This window comes from Peromyscus maniculatus, chromosome 19 (genome assembly GCF_049852395.1).
Source record: "Peromyscus maniculatus bairdii isolate BWxNUB_F1_BW_parent chromosome 19, HU_Pman_BW_mat_3.1, whole genome shotgun sequence".
In the NCBI taxonomy this organism is placed as follows: Eukaryota; Metazoa; Chordata; class Mammalia; order Rodentia; family Cricetidae; genus Peromyscus; species Peromyscus maniculatus.
In genome coordinates, this window is record NC_134870.1 from 51,194,062 (window position 1) to 51,218,459 (window position 24,398).

General features: G+C 41.4%; 1 pseudogene across 1 annotated transcript; it reads left to right on the forward strand.

Annotated features, from left to right (window-relative positions):
- The first annotated feature begins 13,115 nt into the window (after positions 1-13,115).
- LOC102910823 (interferon-inducible GTPase 1-like) lies at positions 13,116-23,074 on the forward strand (annotated as a pseudogene). The gene is made up of 2 exons (XR_013046120.1): positions 13,116-13,297; positions 19,708-23,074. The product of XR_013046120.1 is annotated as an interferon-inducible GTPase 1-like (transcript).
- Positions 23,075-24,398: the final 1,324 nt, after the last annotated feature.

Below are 24,398 nucleotides of genomic sequence, written 5' to 3' on the forward strand. Positions count from 1 at the left end.
CAAAGGGCACAGTCAAGAAGACCAAATGACAGCCTACAGAATGGGAAAAGATCCTCGCCAACCCCAATCTGACAGATGGCTGATCTCTAAAATATATAAAGAACTCAAAAAGCTAGACATCAAAATACAGAGCAATACAATTTAAAAATGGATACAGAGCTTAACAGAGAATTCTCAACAGAAGAATCTCAAATGGCTGAAAGGCATTTAAGGAATTGCTCAACATCCTTAGTTATCAGGGAAATGCAAATCAAAACAACTCTGAGATACCTTCTTACACCTCTCAGAATGGCTAAGATCAAAAACACTGAAGATGACTTATGTTGGAGAGGATGTGGAGCAAGGGGAACACTCCTCTACTGTTGGTGGGAATGCAAACTTGTACAACCACTCAGAAAATTGGGAATAAATCTTCCTCAAGACCCAGTTATACCACTCTTGGCCATATACCCAATGAATGCTCAATCTTACCACAAGGACCCTTGCTCAACTATGTTCATAGAAGCATTATTCATAATAGCAAGAACCTGGAAACAACCTAGATGCCCTTCAACTGAAGAATCAATAAGGAAAATATGGTCCATATACACAATGGAGTACTACTCAGCAGTAAAAAACAATGATATCATGAAATTTGCAGGCGAATGGATGGAACTAGAAAATATCATCTTGAGTGAGGTAACCCAGACTCAGAAGGACAAACGTAGTATGTACTCGCTCATAAGTGGACACTAAATGTGAGGGAAGGGATGGCCTTACTGCAGCACACAACTCCAGAGAGGTTTGCTAACAGGGAAAGATCCTAGGAGGGACACATGGATGACCCTGTGAAGAAGTGGATGAGATCTACATGAGTGGACTGGGTGTGGGGGGGTGGCAGAGGGCAAGGAGTGGGGGATGAGAATATAGGGAAATGGGAGGGTCAAGCTGGAACAGGGACAGAGTGGGAGGGCAGGGAGAAAGATATCATGACAGATGAGGACATCATGGGAGTAGGAAGAGGCAGGGTGCTGGGGAGGCTCTCAGGAATCTGGTCTACTCTAGTGACTAGCCTAGCAAATAACCTAGATGTAATCATAGAGCCTTTGTCCAGTGACTGATGGAGGTAGATACAGAGATCCACAGCCAGGCACCAGGCTAAGCTCCAAGAATCCAATTGATGAGAGAAAGGAGAGATACTGCAGGCGAGGGATGTTGAGATCATGATGGGAAGACGTGCAGAGATGACTGGCCACATTAGTGGAAGCCCATGAACTGTGGACTGGTGGCTGTGGAGGTCCCATGGGACTGGACTAGGCCCTCTGGATACGGAAGACAGTCGTTTGGCTTGAACTGTTTGGAGGGCACCCAGGCAGGGGGATCAGGATCTGTCCTTGGTCTATGGACAGGCTTATGGAACCTGGTTCCTATGGTGTGACATCTTGCACAGCCTTGGTGCAGTGAGAAGGGGCTTGGACCTGCCTAGGCTCAGTGTGCTGGGCTCTGTTGACTCCCCATGGAAGACCTCAATTTGGGGGATGTGGGGATGTGGAGTGGCTTGGGAAAGAGGGTGGGGGGGAGGTAGGAGCAGGGAGGAGGGGGGATCTGTGGATAGTATGTATAAAATTCTTAATAAAGGAAAATGAAAGAAACAAAGACTCTTTGCTTTTGCATTCAGATCAGTCTCTTGGTGGTTTTGGAGGAACTCTAGGTACAACAGCATTGCTCTCTATACATGATTAGAATTGCAAGATCAAATAGCTAATGAAGTGATTGATTGTGTGTCCTGAGGCTAGACACTCTTTTATAATCAACTGATGACATTTAAACCCCTCAAAAAGGTGATGAAGAAACTAAGCAAGTATGTCATTCTGAAACTGCTAAGCCCATGTAAGGCAGTTAGTTCTCGTTTGAGTACATTACAGTCCTACAGAGTTTGTAACTGGCTCTGTTTCCAGCTCTTTCTGTAAACATGCAACACTGAATTTGTCCTACAGATAAGAGGATTTCAAGTAACTGACATCTGTAGTAAGCAATAAAATGAGATTAGTGTATAGAGTATATGCATCATTATTTTCTATCAGTGAAGCAAGGCTCTAATCAGACTTAGAAGATGGGAATCATTTTCTGATCATGTTATTGGCTAGGAATGGCTTTTTACTTCTGAATACATTTTACAAAAACTTTTTAGCGTTTTTAGAAATTCAAATTTGACCTTTGTTTGTGTAGTGTATATTTGTGTGTGTGTGTGTGTGTGTGTGTGTGTGTGTGTGTGTGTGTGTGTGTCTATGTATACATTCAACCATGCATGTACATGTGAAGGCAGGGAGGTTTCAATGTATGGTGTCTACTCCTATCATGCTCCACCTTATTTTTTAAGACAGAATCTTTATTGAACCTAGTAACCATTGCTGGGTAGAAGACTGCACAGTGATCCCACTTCATCACACTTGGCTTTTATGGGTGTGACAATCCAAAGTGAGGTCCTCATGCTTTACCACTGAGTCATCAAGTGCTTTACCACTGAGCCAACACTCCAACCCTCAATAATTCACTTTTAAAGATAAATGGTCCTACAAAGTACCACATGCCTGTAATCCCACCATGTCTATTTATATAAATAAATATATATTATTTTTAAAATGTTTTGAAAAAAATATGAAGGGTAAGACTGGGGATGTAGTTCAGTTTGAGGAGTTCAAAAAGCCCTGAATTTATCCCTCATCCCCAATTACACCTGTGATGGCAGCCCTGGGGAGCTAGAGATGAAACAAAGAGAAATTCAAGCTCATCAACTGTTCCAATGCAAAACAAGGCCAGCCTGGCTGCATAAAAATGTGTTGAAAAATACAAAAACATGGTGGTGAGTGTATTGTGGTGAGGTTGAAGGATGGTGGGTTGGTGAGAAAGGGAAAGGAAAGGAGAAGGGAAAGGCAGGGAGAAGGAACAGTCAGAAGTCTACATGAAGCAAGGAAGCTCAACCACAGCTTCCCCTCTCTTGCTTCCACTTCTTCCCATATTCCCTGTGTGCACCATTTCTGACCAGAAAGCAGCATAGAGAAGGAGTTTCAGTTTCGAATTCCCGGCAATGACTGGAAATACAGCAATCCTTGTTATTTTAACAAAGAGTCCACTGGGAGTCCTGCATTCCTTCCAAGGTCAGAACAGCTCTCACTTTTCTCTAAGAACTGTGAGCAGACAATGCTCCAGGGCCTGACCCAGCCTGAGGGAAAACAACATCATCAACACCTAACTAAATTACAATTCTGGAAATGAGCCCCCCTGCCTCAGATGACATTGACCATGCCAGGTGTCCTCATTGGTGTTGGCTGATCTCTGCCACTTGTGACCAGATGCTGCTCTAATGGATTTTCCCAAGGAACTGCCCTGAGAAAATCCCTCCCAGGGTCCTGGGGAAGATGCTATATCTGGCATGGGGTTATCTGAGGGAAAAGAATCTATGTACATCTTGCTATTTCATCTGTTTATGTCTCTATGATAAAATACAGCTCAGTCCTCACATTCAGCTCCTCCCTGTACCTACTCATCCTGTCCTCTCATAGTACTAACCAAAGCTCCTATGCTCTTGACCTCATCTTCATCCTCTGTTCCTTCATCTTCCATCTTTCCTTCCTTGCTCCTTACCCCTGACTCTGAGAAACTCTGCTTTCTTCTCTTCTCTCCATCTATGTAGCTCTGTCTACCATCTACAGAAACTGCCTTATCCTTTCTTTCCTGGCCACATGATTCTACTATGGCCAGGAATCCTACCTCATCCTTTACTTCACCTGGGTATGCAAAAATGTCCTTTGTTCTGAGTCAATTGCTTTGCAATGCTGTTTTCCCTGTCGGGGGAAAGGAGGTCAGAGCTTTATTTGCACAAGAAACAAAGCTATGCATCTACAGGTCTATAGCACACCTGTCTCCTAGGCCCTGCAGGGGTGTCACCTAGGGGATCAGCAAGCAGTAGATCTAAGAAGCTTAACTGCCATATGGCCTAGTAGTATATGAGCACACAAGAATTTCAAAGCAGAAGACAGCTGATATATATTAATAAGTTAAATAACACCAAGTATTCCTTGATAAATGACTTCCTCTGGAGGACACCTTGGTCAGTCAAGGTATAGCTTATTATATACAGTAAATCTCTATAATATATTCTTTCAGCCCATTGCACTACTGAATGTTCACCAAGCAGAGATGCTTAGAATGAACTTGAGTTCCCAATAATAGCTGCTATAGCGGAGCTCTGTATTATTTCTCATGAGAACTCAAAGAAATTGAAATTAGTTAGGCTGGACACTATACCCTTTCAATCTCACCCACAGAGGGCTGTTTAATGTACACACAAAGGCCATAATCTGTGGATTTGGCTCACAAAATCAAGAAGTATATTCCTGAGTCAATCAAGGCACAGTGATTCACAGCTGTGATCTCAGCAGTCAGGAGGCTGAGGCAGGAGAATCACCAGGAGCTTAAGGTCAGTCTGGACTTGATAGTCCTAGAGGGATTCTAGATCTACACTGGACAAAGGAAGACGTTGTCTCAAAATAATTCTGACAGAATGGGAAATCTCTTTACCATGTACATAGGGGGTTAGCATCTAGAATCTGTAAAGAAATCTCAAACATCAAGAAAACAAGTAACCAATCTAAAAACGGAGTATAAACTAAACAGAGAGTTTTTTAAAAATGTTGTGCAAATGTCTGAGAAATATATATGTTTTTTAATGCTCAACATTCTTGTCCATTAGGGAAACACAAGTCAAAACTACTTTGATATTTCACCTCACCTCAGTCAGCATAGCTAGAAACAAAAATACAAATAGCAGCAAATGCTGCTGTAGATGTGGGGAAAGGAGAACACTCACTCCCCACTCATGTTAGTGCCAACTTGCTCAATTATGCACAAAACAATGGGGTCAAACACAGTCTAAAACCAGAAGAAAAAACTTTATTCCAAAAAAATCACCGTGGGGCAAAAAAAAGCTAATGAGCTAGCTGATACCACAGCCAGGGTTTGGAATTCTGTAACTATGGCAGTTGGGGGCGGGTTATGATCCCCTTCTTATAGCAAGGAGAAAGCATCAGGCATGGACAAAAAAATTTTTACAATTCCAAAGGCTGAAGGGCCCCCAACTGGATCAGACCCTCTGAATAGGCTTGATCTGTTTGGGAGGCATCTAGGCAGTGGTACCAGGTCCTGGGCTCGCTGCATGAGATAGCTGTTTGAAACCTGGGACTTATACAGGGACACTTGGCTCAATCTGGGAGGAGGGGACCGGACCTGCCTGGACTGAGTCTATCAGATCGATCTCAGTCCTCGGGGGTGGCCTTGATCTGGAGGTGGTGGGAATGGGCGGTGTCCTGGGGGGAAGGGGAGGGGGGCAGGAAGGGGGAAAACAAGGGAATCTGTGGCTGTTATGTAGAACTGAATAGTATTGTAAAATAAAATAAATAAAAGAAAAAAAATTTTACAATTCCTAATTTAAACTTTTAAAGACAAATTGCTTTTTAAGGATTTACCGTTTTCCATTTACAAGGTTTTGAGAGTTTCAGCTGATTGATTTTTGTATTTCCCCGAAGTCTTTCCTATTGTCTATTCCAAAAAATTGATGTTTGCCCCAAATCTGCAACTCTTTCTGACATAGCTGAGTTCCCATAGAAGGAGGAATATGAAACAATGCAAAGCAGGTTGTCACATAGAACTCATTAAAAGTTAATTTTGGCTTTTGATAGTGAGTGGCAGGGGTTTGCAGAGAGCAATCTTTAGTAAAACACTAACATTTAGGCTGCTGACAGAGCTGCCTATCGTAAAATAAAGAAGGGCCGAGTGAAAGGTTAATACCCATTTCCTGGCAAAGCTGATGGCTGTCAGCTTCCATCTCTTCATCTTAAAAATATTTATTCCTATATTCCTATCTTATTCCCATATTTCTATCTTATTCCTACATCCCTGGACCCTTCAGTTACTGGGGTAATTTTGTGGGAACTAGGGTAATTTTGTGGGAGCTCCACAAAAAAGGAACATAGCTTTACTACATGATCCAGCTGCATTATTCCTGAAAATATTCCCAAATGGCTTCATCTCCTATTGTTCATCTACTTGTGCATCCTTCATGTTATGCCCAGATTGTGACCCCAAAGAGACCACTGAAGACCTTGGATGTCCAGAATGCAACAGCAAAGTTTATTCTGTAGATACAAGTCTAGACAGGGAACTCATTCCTACACCCAATACAGCGAGGCAGGGAGGAGTTGCTCTTTCTTTGTGTGGCTAGCTTTTTAAAGGCAAAACCCACAAGCCCTTCAGGGGGGTTGGGGGGGAGTTGGGGGTTTTGCATGGGTGCAACTTGGATTGGTTTATTTTTATCTCTGTTCTCTTTTAATTAGGTGAGGGTATGTAACCTTTGAATTTACTGGTTGGTGGTTACAATTATCACTTTGGGGGCAGTCCAGCACAAGTCCCAGGCTTTTGTCCTTGAGCCTCCATGGGAGCTGGCTGCCCTAGCATGTACTGACTATGGGGGGTGGCTCAGTGGTCTAGGCTCTGTCCTTGAATCATGCACATAACTCTAAGTTGGTGAGGGATCCCAGACAGTAAACATCTGGCTGAACTTTGAGCAGTCAGAGTACATACAGAAAGGGAGCTACTGCAAGGACTATGTCTTTTGTTCACGGCCCTCCCAGAGACTGCTTGCTCAGTCTCAGGAAACTGAAATTGAGGCCTGATCTCTGAGAGAAGACTGAGCAGCCTGTTATGGCATCTGCTTGGTCCTTTCATTACCCCCTTGAGTTGTGTATCATCTCTAATCTTGGAGATGTTTGTTTTTGGTAAAAGACTTTATCACCAGGGTAGTAGATCGTATCAGAGACTAATTGGACCAGAACATAAGAGTTTTCCCATTATCAATGGCAAAGTGTGCTTCCCCTTATTCAGTTTTTGCCATCTGCAAGTGTGTCATGGGTTCAGAGGTGGATATTGGAATTCTAGCATCCTCAGCTTAGTGGTACCCAGACACGAATCACCATTTAGTTAAGACATCAGTGATATAAGAGCCAACAGCAATTAGCAGAAGCACAAGGGCCAAAAGCCCTATGATGGCTGACAGTTCCTTATCCTGAAGGAACTTGGAAATGAGAATGGAGAACAGTTATTAATTTATCTCAGGTTCCCTATGACAAGAAATTCCCTTTTGATCTAACATTCCAGGGGGAAAAACAAGGACGATGTTTTCTTTTCTGTAATTACTTCCTGCTGACATTGGGACGTTGTTGTCAGGGCCCTGGAAAGCCAGAATGTTAGTCAAAGACAAGAGGGAATGTTTTATTGATCAGCTGAAGGGATGGTATGTATATCGGCTGAATTGGTCCAAATCAGCTTTCAGCAAGTTCAGGGATCACAGTCAGTTGTAGTAGATTGTCACCAGCAAATGATGCTTGGATGTATCAAGTCAGCTAAGTGGAAACCTGTTGAGACAGATATAAACTAGGAAAAGGAGTTAAAACTTTTGAACTTATTTGGAACTTTTAGACCCATAGTTTTCAGTAATTGTAGTATTATCAATTTGCCCTGAAATTCATAATGTCTTTTCTATCTAGAGAGCCAGTTATAGATTGGACTGAAATGTCTTTGGCCCAATGAAAAGCATCTGTAAGTCTATATTCAGAACCTGTTTATCTTTTTTAAGAGACATATTAGCTTTAATTAATTCATTCATTGATCAATCAATTACCAAGCTGACAGAGCTATAGCTAGTCCAGTCATCAATGTCATCAAAGATCTGAGAAGGATACATTTTACCTGAGTGCAGACTTCCAAATCTATTTAAAAACAACAGAGACTATCCATTACCCAGACCGCCATCACCCCAGGCTCCTGTAGTCTTCATAGTGTTGGCAGGACAGGTGTCAGGACAGCATCAGTCTTGGCTGCTGGGCCCATAACATGAAATTCTCCCTGTGGAGGAGCAACTTGGTAAAGACTGACCTTATCTTGTCAGTTTCTCATTTGTCCATTCTGGGCCAGATCCCTGGCAGCAGGTGTTGAGTCGGGGCATCTTGCCCAGTGGTCGGTGTCTCCCGCAATTCAGGTGGTGTCTTCTTGTCATTCCATATCTTCTTTGGAGATCTTGGGAGTCTTTGCTAGGAGCTGGGAGTCTCTGTTTGTTATAGTAAGCTTTTAATCAAATAATTTAAATGCCATATTCATCAGATCTTTGACAGGTTTGAGGACCATTATCTATTAAATGTATCTGAGCCAAACAAATCTAGGCCTAATCTTGAAAATATCTCTAAGTTTGGTAACAATAACCAGGCTAATTTGTTCTCCTATAGATATATTAGTCAAATATACCTCTCAGGTTTTTTTTATTTAAATAGAATAGTTTATGCTTTAAACTAGTATCTGGATAGCTGGATGACTAGTATTAACTTGTGTTCCTTAACATAAAAGGACATACATGCAAACTCAGATATCCAAAACCAAACATACATGTGGCCACATTTTCACTCATACCTGCAGAGTAGACAAACATTTTTAAAACTATGACCCTTTGGAGTCTCAATGTAACAGCAGAATAGCAAGAGAAAGAAATCTGAAACATATTTCATTTTTTTATATATCTCAAGTCATTTTTTTAAATCATTATTTAAGCCTTTTTATCCTCAGACCTTTATAACTTGCTTTTATATATTTTAATAACTTGTATTTTATATATTTTTAAAAACATTTTTATATTCCCATATCTAAAACCTTTACATCTTAGTCTCTATATAAACTTTATTTAAACCTTATATTACTTAAACTTTAAAGTTAAACTTTAAAGTTTCATATTTTTATATCTTAAACTACTTATTTAGACCCAAAATATCATATATTTAAACCCTCATGCTTGAGCCTTTAAATTTTTACATCTTAAACTGCTTCCTCAAACTAAAAATCATTTATTTAAACTTTTTTCTTAACCAACAATAATTTGAAACCAATTCTCTTAAATGATGGCAAGTATTTGTAACCCATTGAACTCAAGTTACCAAAACCCATGTAGATTTTTATTTTTCCTGTGGTAACAAAAGCATAACTTTCCCAGTATCTTGACCTGGTAATTTAACATTTCTTTTTTAAGCAATATCAGGACAGAGAAGGGTTAACAATAGAAGTTGCTGGCCAGCAGAAGAGACCTTGAAGTTATCACAGTAAAGGAAGGGAGGGGGAGCAGTGGGCATAGAGTGTGTCCTTGGCTGCCAGTGTTCCTGAAAAAAAAGTTTGTTAACTCCTCTGACTAAAGTCAGATTCTCTGTTCAGTGTTCACACAGTTTTGTCAGTTGCAGACAGTCCCCATTGCCCTGTCCAGAGCTCCCATCTTTGCCAGCCTGTACCAAGAGCACGTACCCCCACCCTCGTGTGAGCAGCCAGCTGGCTGCAGTCCTGATAGCCAGAGAGCTAGGGAGGGAGGGAGGTGGCCCTCACTGTGCCTCTCTCTCCTCCTCTTCCAGGAAAATAAGGGAGGTGAGTAGCAGAAACAGATAACATTTACACAGACAATCCAAGTACCGGCATATCAGCACTGAAATGACAGCCTCATTCACAGCTAGCAAGCCCCTCTATTGTGGCTCACACATCCTTCCAGTGGGCTAGGCAAAGGTCTAGTGGGGAAGAAGGGGACTGTCCCATAGCGTCCGTCACAGTCAAGTCAACAATGAGAACAGTTAACACACTACACACAAGACCAAGGGCACACGAAAAAACTTTGCCCCAATGAGACAACCAACAAAGCTCCAAGAACAATGACAGCTTGATGTGCTCTGGGGGGAGTGACCCTCCAGGCTCAATCACACCAAAAACAATCCAGACTCTGGATCTCTGTCCTTGATCAAACAGACATCGGGGGCTTCCACAACCCTGTCAGTCAGACATGCACCTTTTTTCTTGGAAGAGAAGGAGAGCATAAAGTAACAATGATCACAATAAAACATTAAAAACACACACACACACACACACACACACACACACACACACACACACACACACAAAATGGCTCTGACAATTTCCCAGGACAAAATACAAAGTGGCACTTCCTCCCACGATGGGGGAAGGTACCCAAAGATGCTCTTCTCCTGAGCACTCCCTGGAGGAGACTCCTGAAACCAAATGGTCACCTCTGAGGTGGCCCCAAATGGGTCGGGACCAGGGGGTCCCTTGCCCAAATCAGGGAACGAGACATCTCTCTTTCCCTCCCAGGATCTCTGTCCAGATACGTCTGTCCCAGTGAGAGCCTGCAAAGTACAAATTCTGCAAAGTACAATTCGGTAAACCGGCGCAAAACCTAACGAGACAAGACGGAGACAGACAAGACAGAGAGCTCTCTTACCAGTAGATAATAAACCTTTGGAACCTTGAAGGTCCCAGTAGGGTCTCTAGGGTTCCCAGTCAGGGAACCAAATGTTATGCCCAGATTGTGACCCCAAAGCGACCACTGAAGACCTTGGATGTCCAGAATACAACAGCAAGGTTTATTCTGTAGATACAAGTCTAGATAGGGAACTCATTCCTACACCCGATACAGTGAGGCAAGGAGGAGTTACTCTTTCTTTGTAAGGCTAGATTTTTAAAGGCAAAAACCACAAGCCCTTCCGGGCAGTAGGGGGGAGTGGGGTTTGCATGAGTGCAACTCAAATTGGTTTATTTTTATCTCTGTTCTCTTTTAATTGGGTGAGGGTGTGTAACCTTTGAATTTACTGGTTGGGGGTTACAATTATCATTTTGAGGGCAGTCCAGCACAAGTCCCAGGCTTTGTCCTTGAGCCGCCATGGGGGCTGGCTGGCCTAGCATGTACTGACTGTGGGAGGTGGCTCAGTGGTCTAGGCTCTGTCCTTGAATCATGCACATAATTCTAAGTTGGTGAGGGGTCCCAGACAGTAAACATCTGGCTGAATTTGAGCAGTCAGAGTACATGCAGAAAGGGAGCTACTGCAAGGACTATGTCTTTTGTTCATGGCCCTCCAGAGACTGCTTGCTCAGTCTCAGGAAACTGAAATTGAGGCCTGATCTCTAAGAGAAGCCTGGGCAGCATGTTATGGCATCTGCTTGGTCCTTTTACTTCATTCCTGCTCTATCCACAATAGCCAAGAAATGGAAACAATCTGGATGCCCATCTACTGATGAATGGATAAAGAAAATGTGCAACTTTACAGAAAGGAATATTGTTCATCTGTTAAGCAAAATGGAAACTATGAAATTCATGGGAAATTGGATTGAGATGGATACAATCATTCTCAGTTAGGTAATTGAGGCTCAGAAAGATTAAACACCATTTAATCCCTCTTATGTGTAGACTTATCTTCCACTCTTAAGATATGTGTGTTCAATTTGGAATACCAACAGGGGTTTTGAAACACTATGGTGCCATGAAGTGCAACAGAGGGAAGATGGGATTTAAAAGAGAAATATGGATAAAGAAGTGTTAAATTGGGCTGGGAGGTGAGAATAGGGGAGGGGAGTGCAAGTAGAAGGCATAAATAACACTAAAGGGTTTTCAACGTGTCATGTGACCTCCAAATGTAGAGGCTTCCTAAAACATATCTATACACAAAGAACGAAGAAGATGGAGTTTCCCTCTATTGGGCAACAACGTCCCTGGGCCCCACTACAGGGTAACAATAAAAAGCCTAGATGAAGGCCGGGCGTTGGTGGCGCACGCCTTTAATCCCAGCACTTGGGAGGCAGAGCCAGGCGGATCTCTGTGAGTTCGAGGCCAGCCTGGGCTACCAAGTGAGCTCCAGGAAAGGTGCAAAGCTACACAGAGAAACCCTGTCTCGAAAAACCAAAAAAAAAAAAAAAAAAAAAAAAAAAAAGCCTAGATGAAGGAATTACTTAGCTTTTTTGGACTTGTTGGCTGGGGATGACCCTGGTCATTACAGGACACTGTCAGTGCTCCTGGTTACCTTCCAGAACTTGATGGCAAGATCCTGTTAGTGAAAACACCACATTCCTGACTTATAGAACATGGGGAAAATAAGCCAATACTGTCACAGAAGATCCATCCATAGTGGTTATCTTTCAGAGTGCTGGAAGGTTCTAGCCACACCAGGAGAGTAGAAAATGAAACATTGATCATATCCAGGTGTGAATTCTGTGAGCTACAATAATGACTGGTCAGATAAGATATAACCACCAATGTTATAGTGAGTAGAGTGTCATGGTAGTAATGAACTACATCCTGATTGGATTTAATATTACTCCACAATATGAAACCCATACTTGGTACCATATTTGGACAATAACCTAAGGCTATACTGGACATACACCCTAGTCAGAACCTACTACTACTGTTATGCTAAAGGGACATAATATTAAAGCATGTCCTAATGATTTTCTGTTATGGCCATTGATTAAGGCATTGCTTAATCCTTCTCATGGAAGCTCATATTTGTAGGAGGTTATAATCAATATAGATATCCATAGCTGGCCCAGATGTATAGAATAAGACATTGGTAAATATTCAGAGTTAATGGGATATACATATTTTTACTTCCTAAGGAATAGGAATAGTTATGGAAAAAGGATGAAAAGACTGTAGGAGTCAGATTTGTGGATGACTACAAGGAAAGAGTGTCTTCTGGACACTGCAAGGCAGTTATACCGATAAACTGGCCATGGTTGTATCATCATGTATGAGGCTTGTCAAGCACAACCAGAGGAAATCTCTGTATTGACAGGAGAGTTGAGAAGGACAAGAATTAAGGACATGAATCCACAATTGTGAAGAAATAAGGTTGAAGTCAGAAGGGGTCAAACGGTTTATGTCTTGGGCAAGACTAAAATTGGCATCTGCACAGGATCCCAGACAATGTGCTGTACCACTTCAGTTTAGGCTATATTTGTAGAGTCAGAAATCATGAATATTATTTTTCAACAGTTTGTTCTAGCCTACTTATTAAAATCCTTCTGCACATTCTACCTCAGCTTGCAAGCTCTAGAATGCCTTGTTTTTTATTTGGGGACTGTCCAAATTTTTCTGCCAGGAAATGAAGTGTTTATAGATTGAAAAAACAGCACTTTGTTTTATATTCACTTTCCTTTTCTTGGAAATGAAGGGGATTCTGAAAAGCAACTAGATCAATGCTGCTCTGTGACTGGCCAACACACACTGAGACAGGAGTCAGAAGAGTGTAGAAATTCTTCCAAACTAACATAAACCTGCTGCTTTCCACAGAGGGACCAGGGGTGGGTTCATGTAAAGAGCCTGGAGCACAGTGGACAGTGGTTCCTGTAGCTGACCTACAGTAAGTCCATACACTGGACAGGGGATTTTCTGGTAAGTGGACAGGAGCATTCATATTTAACTTCTGAGACTCATCATCTTTTCTCTAAGGAACACATAGATAACAAGATATTTAGGACCATGCCTGAGAGTGGGGGTCCTCAGTTTCAAAGCTAGGATGCTTTGATAGTTTCTGGATTGGGCAAGCTGTGGATGGTCTTTGCCAATCCTTCAAGCTGAGATAGACCTGAAGGAAATTATATGGGTATTGTTTTTGGTAAATGTATCCAATTGTTGTGACTTGCCTCTTATTACTCTCCCTATAATGGCTGTCAATGGAGGCTTCAGGTAATGGAATATCTCTGCAGTGTGCATGAGGTTGTTGTATCTCACTCTCATCTTGTTGTCTAGTTCAAGGTCAGTCATTTAATTACTTCATCCTAAGGCCTCTGGTCTGTGGAGAAGAGGTCTCTCTGCATGCTGCTTCTGCTATAGCTGGCTGTGGAAATCTGTGCCTGAAGAATCTTCTTCACTGTGCTTTTCTTTATTGTAAAGATGTAAGGATGTTTTCTTATTTTGTAGGGTACATGAGCTGTGTCAGGATGTGGTGACAGCTGCCACTTAGGCAGGCTTCTTTTTGTAATGTTTGCTGTGTCACAGCCTTCTCATTCCCTGTGTTCACATTCAGTGGACAGACCTTGCAGGAAACTGTCACACTGGAGTCTGCATCACAAATCCAGGAGGTAGAACTGAAAGAATGAGAGGGAAAAACTGAAAAGACAGAACAGCCTGGGTACTTCAGGGACATTCTTTCTGTGCTCTGTGGGTGACTGTCCCCTTCAACAGGAAATCTGGCTGTGGTGTTTATTTAACCAGGCTTAGCATGCCCCTTTGGACATCCTCTTTACTCATCTCTTCCAAGATCATGAGTGCAGTCGGTTTGAACAAAGTTCTGCAGCTCTGGTTTCCTGCACAGCATTCCCCATGTTTCCTGTGGATTGGACAGGGGCTGCCTGTGCAGTGAGTCCATGTATGTATGTTTGTGTTCATACACAATATGATTCTAAGATATCTGGTTTGTATTAGACTGTTTTTGTGCTCTCTTCAGACTCTTGACCCCAACTGCCTATCAATTTAGTAGGACTTCAACTTCATACACACCAGTTAGAACTACAGAATCGTCACAAATGTTCGTAATAAAGTCCAGGTGCATTCCTCATATTTCCTGTTCACTCCCTGATAATAAACCACCATATTCTAATGTGTTCATGAAGAAGAACTGAGCAAGACAAAGGCACATTATGCTACCTGAGTTTCATTATACTATGGGAGGCTGACAGCGAATGAACCCAGACAGATACACGTTATGTGGAGGCAAGTGCTGTGAAGAAACTGAAACATAATGAAAACATGGTGAATGATAAAGTCGGGTACATTCTTATCTCCCATTTTGGGTATCAGTGCTAAAGCCTGCCTAGTTGAAGCACAACCTAGAGAAAGGCAATTAAGTTAAAATCTGTGTGGCTGCTGGGGGAGAGCAACAAGGAAAGGATTCTGTGGTGATAATGTGTTCCCCAATATATTGTACATTCTAATACACTTATCTGGGGGCAGAGAACAGAACAGCCACTAGATATAGAGGCCAGAAAATGGTGGCACTCACACCTTTCATCTTAGCTTTCCAAAAGCAGAGTTTGATCTGGATCTCTGTGAGTTCAAAGCCACACTGGAAACAGCCAGGCATGGTGACTTACGCCTTTAATCCCAGGAAGTGATGGCAGGAAGCAGAAAGATATATAAGATGTGAGGACCAGGAACTAGAGCCTGGTTAAGCTTTTAGGCTTTTGAGCAGCAGTTCAGCTGAGATTCATTCCAGATGAGGACTCAGAGGCTTCCAGTCTGAGGTAATAGTATCGGCTGAGGAACTGGTGAGTTAGATTCGCTGTAGCCTGTTCTGTCTCTCTGAGCTTTCAGCATTTACCCAAATATCAGGCTCCTGTGTTTTTATTAATAAGACATTTTCAGATTATTGCTACCAGGATTCAGTCACTAAATACAAAATCCTGAGATGAGAAGACAGCCTAAGATAGCAGGGTGACTGGGATTCAGACCCCAGAGCCCCCAGAAGTAATAATTATATTCACAGTTATGTTGTACATCGCATGTGCACTGCATACCTAACGAACTTTCCCCGAGGGGAAAGGAATCCTTATGGTGCATCTCAGAGTTGACTTGACATGATTTCAGTGTCCTTAGGATAACTCTGGGCCATTTTATCATCCATGTGGTTGCAAGAATACTCAGAGGAAATACAGTGATGTCAATGACATAATCAAAGCTGGAATTGAGAAAGCCTTGAAGAAGATATTGTAGGAGGAATGGTCAAGGGTGATTGGATTTGGAAACAGAGATTAAGTCTGTGAATTGAGTTGACATGAGTGAGACAGGAAGAGGAGGCTCCAGGGTGACAAGGGGTGTTTACTGTTTCCTTAACTGACGGTGACGTCCATTGTGCTGCCACAGGAGATCTTGTTCACATTTGTGGAGAATAAAGGGCAACAATATGAGATTTGAGGTAATTACCCAAGAATCAAACCCAGGTCCTTAGGTCTGGCAGCAAGTGTATTTACCTGCTGAGCCATCTTGCTGAACTTGATATTCATTTTTTTTTTTGAGACAGGGTGTCAAGTAGCCCAGGCTAGCCTCTAACTCACTATGTACCAAGGATGACCTGGAAGTGCTGATCCTCTTACCTCTACTCCCTGAGTATCAGAAAATCAGAGAGCTGCAAACTCCAGTATTTGATGAGATGCTGGGGATTGAACTGAGGCCTTATTCATGCTGGGAAAGTTCTCTACCCCGTTCTCCAGTGCACAGTTAGAATTCTTTTATAAAATAAAATACTTAAAAGAAAACAGTGACTCTCAAAGATGACTTGAGGACCCTGAAGCACTGTATTGAATAAATGGGATTTATCATGGACTTTTCCACTCTGATTTTCCTCTCACCCCAAACACCTACAGCCCATTTCCAGTTCTCCCATCAGTCTGCTACAGTGGGGATAAGGACTAAAGAAAATGACTATGCCATAAAGTTGAGGAAACAGGATTAGTGTCAGAGGATCAAAATGGGAGGTGTTAAGGTCATACTGGAACTGGCAGTCACACAGGAATTATGCTGTGTGACTTCAACTGAAGATGTGCTTTGTGGAATCAGAGGCTGTCTTAGTTAAAGTTGCTATTGTTATGATGAAATACCATGACCAACAGTAATTTGGAAAAAAAGGGTTTGCTTGGCTTATATTTCCACATCATTGTTCATCATCAAAGGAAGCCAGGACAGATACTCAAACAGGGCAGGTTATCAGGAGGCAGAATCTGATGGAGATATCATGGAGATTATTGGTTATTGGCTTGCTCAGCCTGCTTTTTTATACACACCAGGACCACCAACTCAAGCATGGTACCACCCACAATGGTATGGGCCCTCCCCAACAATCACTAATTTAAAAATATCCTACAGGCTTGCTTGAAGCCCAATATTATGTAGGTATTTTCTTAATTGAGGTTCCTTCCTTTCAAATGACTTTATCTTGTGTCAAATTGATGTAAAACTAATGACACCTTGTGAACTCGACACACGAACACATCACTGTTAAGCCATAGCCTTTCCTTTCTTGTTCATTTCCAATATCACAAATTAATCTTGTGTTAGCTATAATTTCTATGACGGCAACTCTTATAAGGAAATTTTAATTGAGGCTGGCTTACTATTCAGAGTTTAGTCCATTATTGTCATGGTAGGAAGCAGGGTGGCATGCAGACAGACATGTTAAAAGAACAGTGACTCTCTCTCCCCCAACAGTCACTAATCCTAATATCCCCTCAGCTAGGTCCTCATGTGCCCCTGATTTCCTTCATGCTGAAATGTGGACAGGCTAGATCTGTGGAAGTCTCTGCACGGAACCCCAGTTGCCATGAGTTCACACATGTAAATGCCATGTCATATTCAGAAGACATCATTTCAGGCCACTGCCCCTGCCCATCCTCTGGCTCTTCCATGATGTTTCCTGAACCTGGATAGGGTTGGGGGTTGATAAAGATGTCATTCAACCGTCACGTATTCTCACCACTTTGACCAGTTATGAGACTGTGCATTCAAACCCTACCCACTGCAGAAACAGAACAAATGGGAACTAAGCAGCAACACCACCAACAAATCCCTTGTCTGAGCAAGGTATCACTAATCTCTAGTGTAATCAGAAGTATTAAGAAGGAAATTGCCTAGCATGACCATTTATCAAAATATCAGTAGTAGAAACTGTGGGCATTTTAAATTAGGGAATCCTCTTTAGCTTTATGGTTTTTATTGGAAAGTTGTAGTTCTAATGAAGAAATGTATCTATTTGTAATGATTGATATTTTATATCACTATAGTTTATTGTGTTCATACTCAGTGCAAGACATTTAAGACAAAGTTTTGTTGTTGCTTATTTTTTCTTGTTTTTAGTAGTTCTTTGAGAATTTTGTACAATGAGTTTTATTTGTATTTTTGATTATATTTATTTATTCATTCTCTGTGTACTTATGTACTGGGGCTAGGTGCCTACATGCATGAGTGTCATGTGGAGGTAAAAAAAAAAAAAGTTCTGGAAGTCAGTTCTCTCTCACCAACTATTGGGACTAGAACTTAGATCATCTGGCTTAGTGACAAGTGGCCTTACCTGATCAGGCATCTTGCTGGCCCAATACAGTTTTAGAGCGTGTATAATTAGAACAAGGGATGGGAACCAAAGGATGGGAGGCTTTGTAAAAAGGTTCCATGAACTTTTGTCTTGATAACTTTCACCAGGCTAAATCCAGTGGATCCAGGCTCATGGTTGCCCTGATAGACATAACTGCTTTCATTTTCATCAGATCCAATCAGCTTTTGTGATAGGCCAAATTTATCATTAAACAATTAAGTTCAGCAACTATCAGAAAAGCTTAGGTCTGGCCTCCCTTCCTGTATTAGGTTCATGTGAGGTTGACAGAATTGAAACTGGATGTCTGTCCAGCTTGGGACACAAGTAACAAAATTCAAAAGGGACCCTGGTATTTTAGTAGGAATTGCCTAGACAGGAGGCCAGGAGCTGAGCGGCACCCCCAACACCCTGTGAGGTCAGCATTTTCCTGAGGATGGGGAGCAGGGTTTGGGCTTTGTGGCCTCTGTTCTTGGTTCTCTGTTTTGTTGCTGGCAGTGCTGGGACCCAGGGCCTGTCCCTGTCAGCAGTCAGGCTGTCAGCAGGAAATGGAAATAGTTATCTGAAGGAAACATAACGTTTAGAAAATTTTACCCAAAAAAAATGTACATACCAAATTAGATATTAAGATATCTATTCCCATAATATTATATAAATATGTAATGTCTACTAGCCATGAATTGGTGTTGGATATGGTTTATTGTAACTTAGCACAACCTTCATCTTATGGTTCTGATGAATGTTGTTTTAAGTAAAATCTACTTTTTGTAATATTCCCAAAAGTAGATCAATATTTTAAGAAAACCACCTTGGTATAAATAAGGTTGGATTTTAGATTTATATCAGTATAGTGAACTTTGACATTAGAAATTTCAATAACCTTTATCTGTAGCTAACTCAGTTATACCCATATACTTTTTTATTACTCTATAACTATCCTCTTAGAACAAAATCAATTTAAAAGTCCTTTTTCCTTCAACATTTCCAAAAACACATATCAGCATTCTTATAAACTTTTAAACATTTTTCTCCTACTTAATGGATCCTTTTTTAATTTTTTGATATTGTGAGGCATGATATAAATGAGCAACTTTTAGGTAGAAAAAGTTTTTGTAGCCCTGATGAACTGGGAGGGATATGAACTGATTGCTTTATCATAGAGTCATAAGCACAGTCAGAACAATTTGTCAAAACACGTAAAAATGAGGCTATGTCCCCCATTATAGAAGTAACTGCTCTGAAAGGGGACAGACCACAGAACACCCAGATACCTTAAACCAGAAGCTACTCAGCTTGTACCATACCCCAGGAACAAAACACAAAACATGAGTGCTTTTAAATTAGAAGAAAGCAAGGTTTTAACTCAAAGCATTTATTGACCTTGATAAACAAAAACCAACCTGTGGCAGCCATTCTGGCCAGGGGCTGTGCTCAGTTTCTACTGCAGAAAGAATGGCCCTAGGGTGTCACTTACAGGTGAAATCTAGGTTGCCAGATTCATAGAGGTAGAAAGCAGGGTGGTGGGCAAAGCTGTGTTGTGAAGGAAATAGGGTGATATTAGTTAAAGGACACAAAATGCCCATTGTGTAAAATAAACAAAATGGGAGATCCCATGCATAATGACAACCTTTAAGGATGGAATGTGGCAATACACTTAAAAGTTGTTAAAATATAGATTTTCAATTTGATGCACACCCTCCTGACTTTTCCTTCTTTCTTTCAGGGCCTTTATTTGCTCACAGTCATGGGTCAGCTGTTCTCTTCATCTAAGGATGAACACTACCAAGATTTGGCCACCAGCTTTACCGAATATTTTAAGAAGATTAAAACAGAAAACAAAACCATTCCTCAGGAAACCATAGCTTCAATTGAGTTAAGCCTAACACAAGGAAACATTCAGGGGGCAAAGTCTTTGATCATTTATGCATTAAAAGAAATTGATAGTACCCCACATAATGTTGCTGTGACTGGGGAGTCTGGAGCAGGGAAATCTACCCTCATCAATGCCCTGAGAGGGGTTGGACATGAAGAGGAAGATGCAGCTGAAATTGGAGTGGTGGAAACCACCATGGAGAGACATCCATACAAACACCCCAATATTCCCAATGTGGTTATTTGGGACCTGCCTGGGATTGGAACCACAAATTTCCCACCAAAAGATTACCTGGAGAAAATGAAATTCCATGAGTATGACTTCTTCATTATTGTTTCTGCCACATGCTTTAAGAAAAATGATATAGACCTCGCCAAAGCAATCAGCATGATGAAGAAGGATTTCTACTTCGTGAGAACCAAAGTGGACTCTGACTTAAACATTGAAAAGGAATTCAAACCACGCACCTTTAACAGAGAAGAGGTCCTGCAGCATATCCGCACCAGCTGTGTGAAAACATTTCAGGAGAATAACATTGATGAACCACCAGTCTTCTTGATCTCTAACAGAAATTTGTCTGATTATGATTTCCCAATCCTGATGGACAAGGTTATGAGTGTTCTCCCTGTATACAAACGATACAATTTCATGCTCTCCTTGACTAGTATTAAAGGTGCAGCCATTGAAAGTAAGCAACAATTCCTGGTACAGAGGATTTTGCTAGAAGCCTTTACAACTGAACTCCGGAGTATCATCCATTCTCTGACTCTTCGTGGGCAGTGATGTGGAGAATCCTGAGAAAAGCCTGAACTTCTGTCGAACTGTGTTTGGAGTGGATGATGCATCCTTGCAGAGTTTGGCTAAGGACTGGGGAATGTCAGTGGATCAACTCAAGGCAAAGATGAAATCTCCAAATGTGTTCGAAACTACAAAGAAAGAAACAGTACAAGAAAGGCTTTCAAGATATTATGAGGAGTTCTGTTTGGCTCATGGGCATTTGTTTAAGAAGAATATTTATGTTAAGGAATTATATTACCTAAAATTATATTTTGTTGACATGGTGACAGATGATGCTAATGCTCTTCTCAAAGAGAAATGTTCAAGAAACAACTTGATTTCTGATTAGGCTGAAATCCTGTAGCTGTCAAAAATCAGAATCAATGACAGAAACATAGAACACTGATATTGCAAAACAATATACTGAGTTTATTCATGCCATCCAGGCTTTATCCATACTTAGTGATCTTAGATATCCACATTAGCTGTAGCAAGGGGATCAATCGGATGTATGTAAATGAGCTGAGATCTAAAAATGATCTACTCACTTTGAATAAAACCTCAGATGGAGTAATTGCACATGTATTTGAATTAGTTTACTCTAAAACAGCATCCATTTTTAGGTTTAACATTGGGATGGTTGTTGTTTTAGACAGACCCTAGATCACATGGGAGGTGAACCTCTGAGCTTGATTTGGGGAACGATTTTGTTTATGTGAGTTGAGGTGGGAAGCCCTGCCTGCTGTGGGTAGCATCATTCCCTGGCTAGTGTGTATCTTTGAGTGTTATGTGAAGAGAGGGGCTAATCAGCAGCATGCTTTCATTCATCCATTGCTCTCTGCATTTTCACTGTGGGTAGAGTGGCACTAGCCACCTCCAGCTCCTGCTGTGATTTCTTGGTAATGATGACCTCTGTAACCTTGAATTTGATACTTGTGTCTTCTCTTGATAGCAGTACCCAGGGAGAAACCATAACTGGGCTGGAGACATGGCTCGGTAGATTAAAAAAAAAACTTACCTTGCAAGTCAGAAGACCTCTATTCAGATCCCTAGAGCTCATGTAGAGCCAGCTAAGCATCTGTAATCACACTCCTGTGGTGAGATAAGAGATAGAGAATCCTGGAAGTCCTGAGGTCAGCTCACCTGCCACATGCAGCAGTGAATAAGAGACCCTGACACAAGGAAGTGGAAGGTAAAAGCCAACACCAAGGTTGTCCTTTGACCTCTGCACACATGCCATGTCCTGTTCATGCCTGCAATCACACGTGCAAATGCACACAAACAAAACGTTTATTCTTTAGAAGAAGAAGGAAGGTTCGGGGCAGTTGCTCAGTGGTATAATACTTGCCTCACATGCATGAGACCTCAGGTTCAATCCCTAGCACTCCTGAAAATGGATAAAAGGGGGGTGGAGAGATAGCTCTGAGGTTAAGAACACTGTCTGATCTTGTAGAGGACCCCAGTTCAATTCCCACATAATAGAACCCTCATAATAGCTACAGTAGCCTATAACTCCTGTTCCAGAGGATCTGATACACTCTACTGACCTCCACAGGAACCAGGCACACATGTGGTGAACAGATATACATGTAAGGCAAACATTCAAAATATAAATGTTTAATCAAGAGCAAGAGAGAGAGAAACAATAACCATAGAGATCACAATAGCCTTAATAATAACTAAGAAATTCCTGCAAATCCTAGTCAGAATCCTTGAGAAAATACTAAAGAAGCCTCTAATTCTGTGCCAGAACCAGTGAAGATAAACAGACTTCTCTACTTTATAGGTTTTTGAATGTTGTGATTGCTAAATGACTGATTTACTCAATATTAATACCAAAAGCCATTTAATACATTCTTTCTGAAATAAAAAAGACATTTGTTGCTTCTTGACATGCCCAAGAACACACAATAACTTCACAGTGACTGTGCTTAGTATTGCTATTATTAGATAATTATCTCATTGCTCATTCCCTGGCCTACATTTTATCTTCCTTGAATTGAAATAAAAACAAATAGTACATGGGTTAGTTAGAAAGACTGAAAGAGAGACCCAGAGGAAAGGGGAAATTTTTTCAAGGTTAGGAGTGGTTTCTTAAAGTTTAGGCTGCTAGAATCCTATAGATTATGTGGAGTAAACAATAGAATTTTGTTCTCACACTTCTAGTGACTGATGTCTGAGATCCAGGTGCCTCATTGAAAGCATTCTTCCTGGTAATGCCTCAATTGGCCTCCCATGGTGTATGTGTGCAGAGAATGATTCCCCGTTGCTTCTTCTCATGATTCTATCATTTGGACTCCATTTCCATGACCTACTCTAACCATAGATGCATCCTAAAGCCTTTCCTTCTAAAAGGATGCATCTGGCTCTACTCAAAGAAATGTTTATTGCAGTGATTCTCAACCCGAGGGTTGTGACCCTAGTAGGGGATACCTAAGAACATTAGAAATCACAGATATATATATATATATTACAATTCATAACAGTAGCAAAATTACAGTTGTGAAGTAGCAATGAAAATAATTTTACCGTTAAGGGTTACCACTGTTCCACCTCACAGCTGCTGTCCTTGCTGGACATCCCATGATACTGGAATCTCCAAAAATGATGGGGTCCCTTGATGCAATCAGACTTCAATGAATAGCCACTCCTGGGCTCCCTTCATGGTGCCAACCAGGCTTCAACTTCTCTCCATGAACCCTTCAATCCTGGGGCTTCCACTAATACTGAGGTTGAACCTTCTCCAATGGCCTATCCTGGCCTCTCACAGTGCCAAGCCTCAGCTGCTCTCCATGTCCCCTTCACACCTTCAAGACCATTACCACAATAGAGACTCTTGCACATTACCAAGTATGGCTGCCAGGGAGAAATAAAACCTTGGTGGCCTCTGGAACACAGCTTCTGGGACTGACTCTGAGGAAACACTTCCCAAAAGAGTTTGCCTCAGTGATGTTGGTCTCTCCTTAATCACTGCTAATTTCTTAGCTCCAGTTGGCCAGCATCTATTTTCCCAGTAAAGCAAAGACTTACTTCAGTAGCTCTGTTCTCTTGTTAAATACAGCTAATTCTTCAGCCCTAGCTAACCATAACCACAGATTTTCACCTTTATTCTTTAAGTGACTCTCAAACTTCCCTCTGGAACTTCACAAGCCAGGCCTCCATTGTCTGCTTTACTGCTAACATTGTTAACTTTCAAGCTGGCACAGAAAAGGTCATCAAGCTTTAAACTCTTAATGGCTCTCTAGACCAAAGTTCCAAGGTCCTTTTATGATCCTTCTCAAAACAACATGTTCAGATCTTTCACAATACTCTATGATTCTTTTACTAAATTGTCTTTAACTTTCTATTTCTGTGATGAATCACCATGACCAAGAAAGGAAGCTGGGGAGGAAAGGGTTTATTTGGTTTACAATTCCATATCACTGTTCATTATCAAAGGAAGTCAGGACTGGAACTCAAATAAAGTAGGAACCTGGAGCAGTTGTTGATGTAGTTAGTGTCCATGGATTGGGTGCCACATGGCTTTCTAGACCTGCTTCATTTTATCCCAAGAGCACCAACCAAAGGAAGGCATCACCCACAAGGGGCCTTGCCCTCCCCCATCAATCACTAATTTAAAAAATGCCCTACAGGTTTGCCTGCAGTTCAATCTTATGAGGGCATTTTCTTTTTTTTTTTTTGTTTTGTTTTTTTTTTTTTGTTTGTTTGTTTTTTGTTTTTCGAGACAGGGTTTCTCTGTGTAGCTTTGCGCCTTTCCTGGAGCT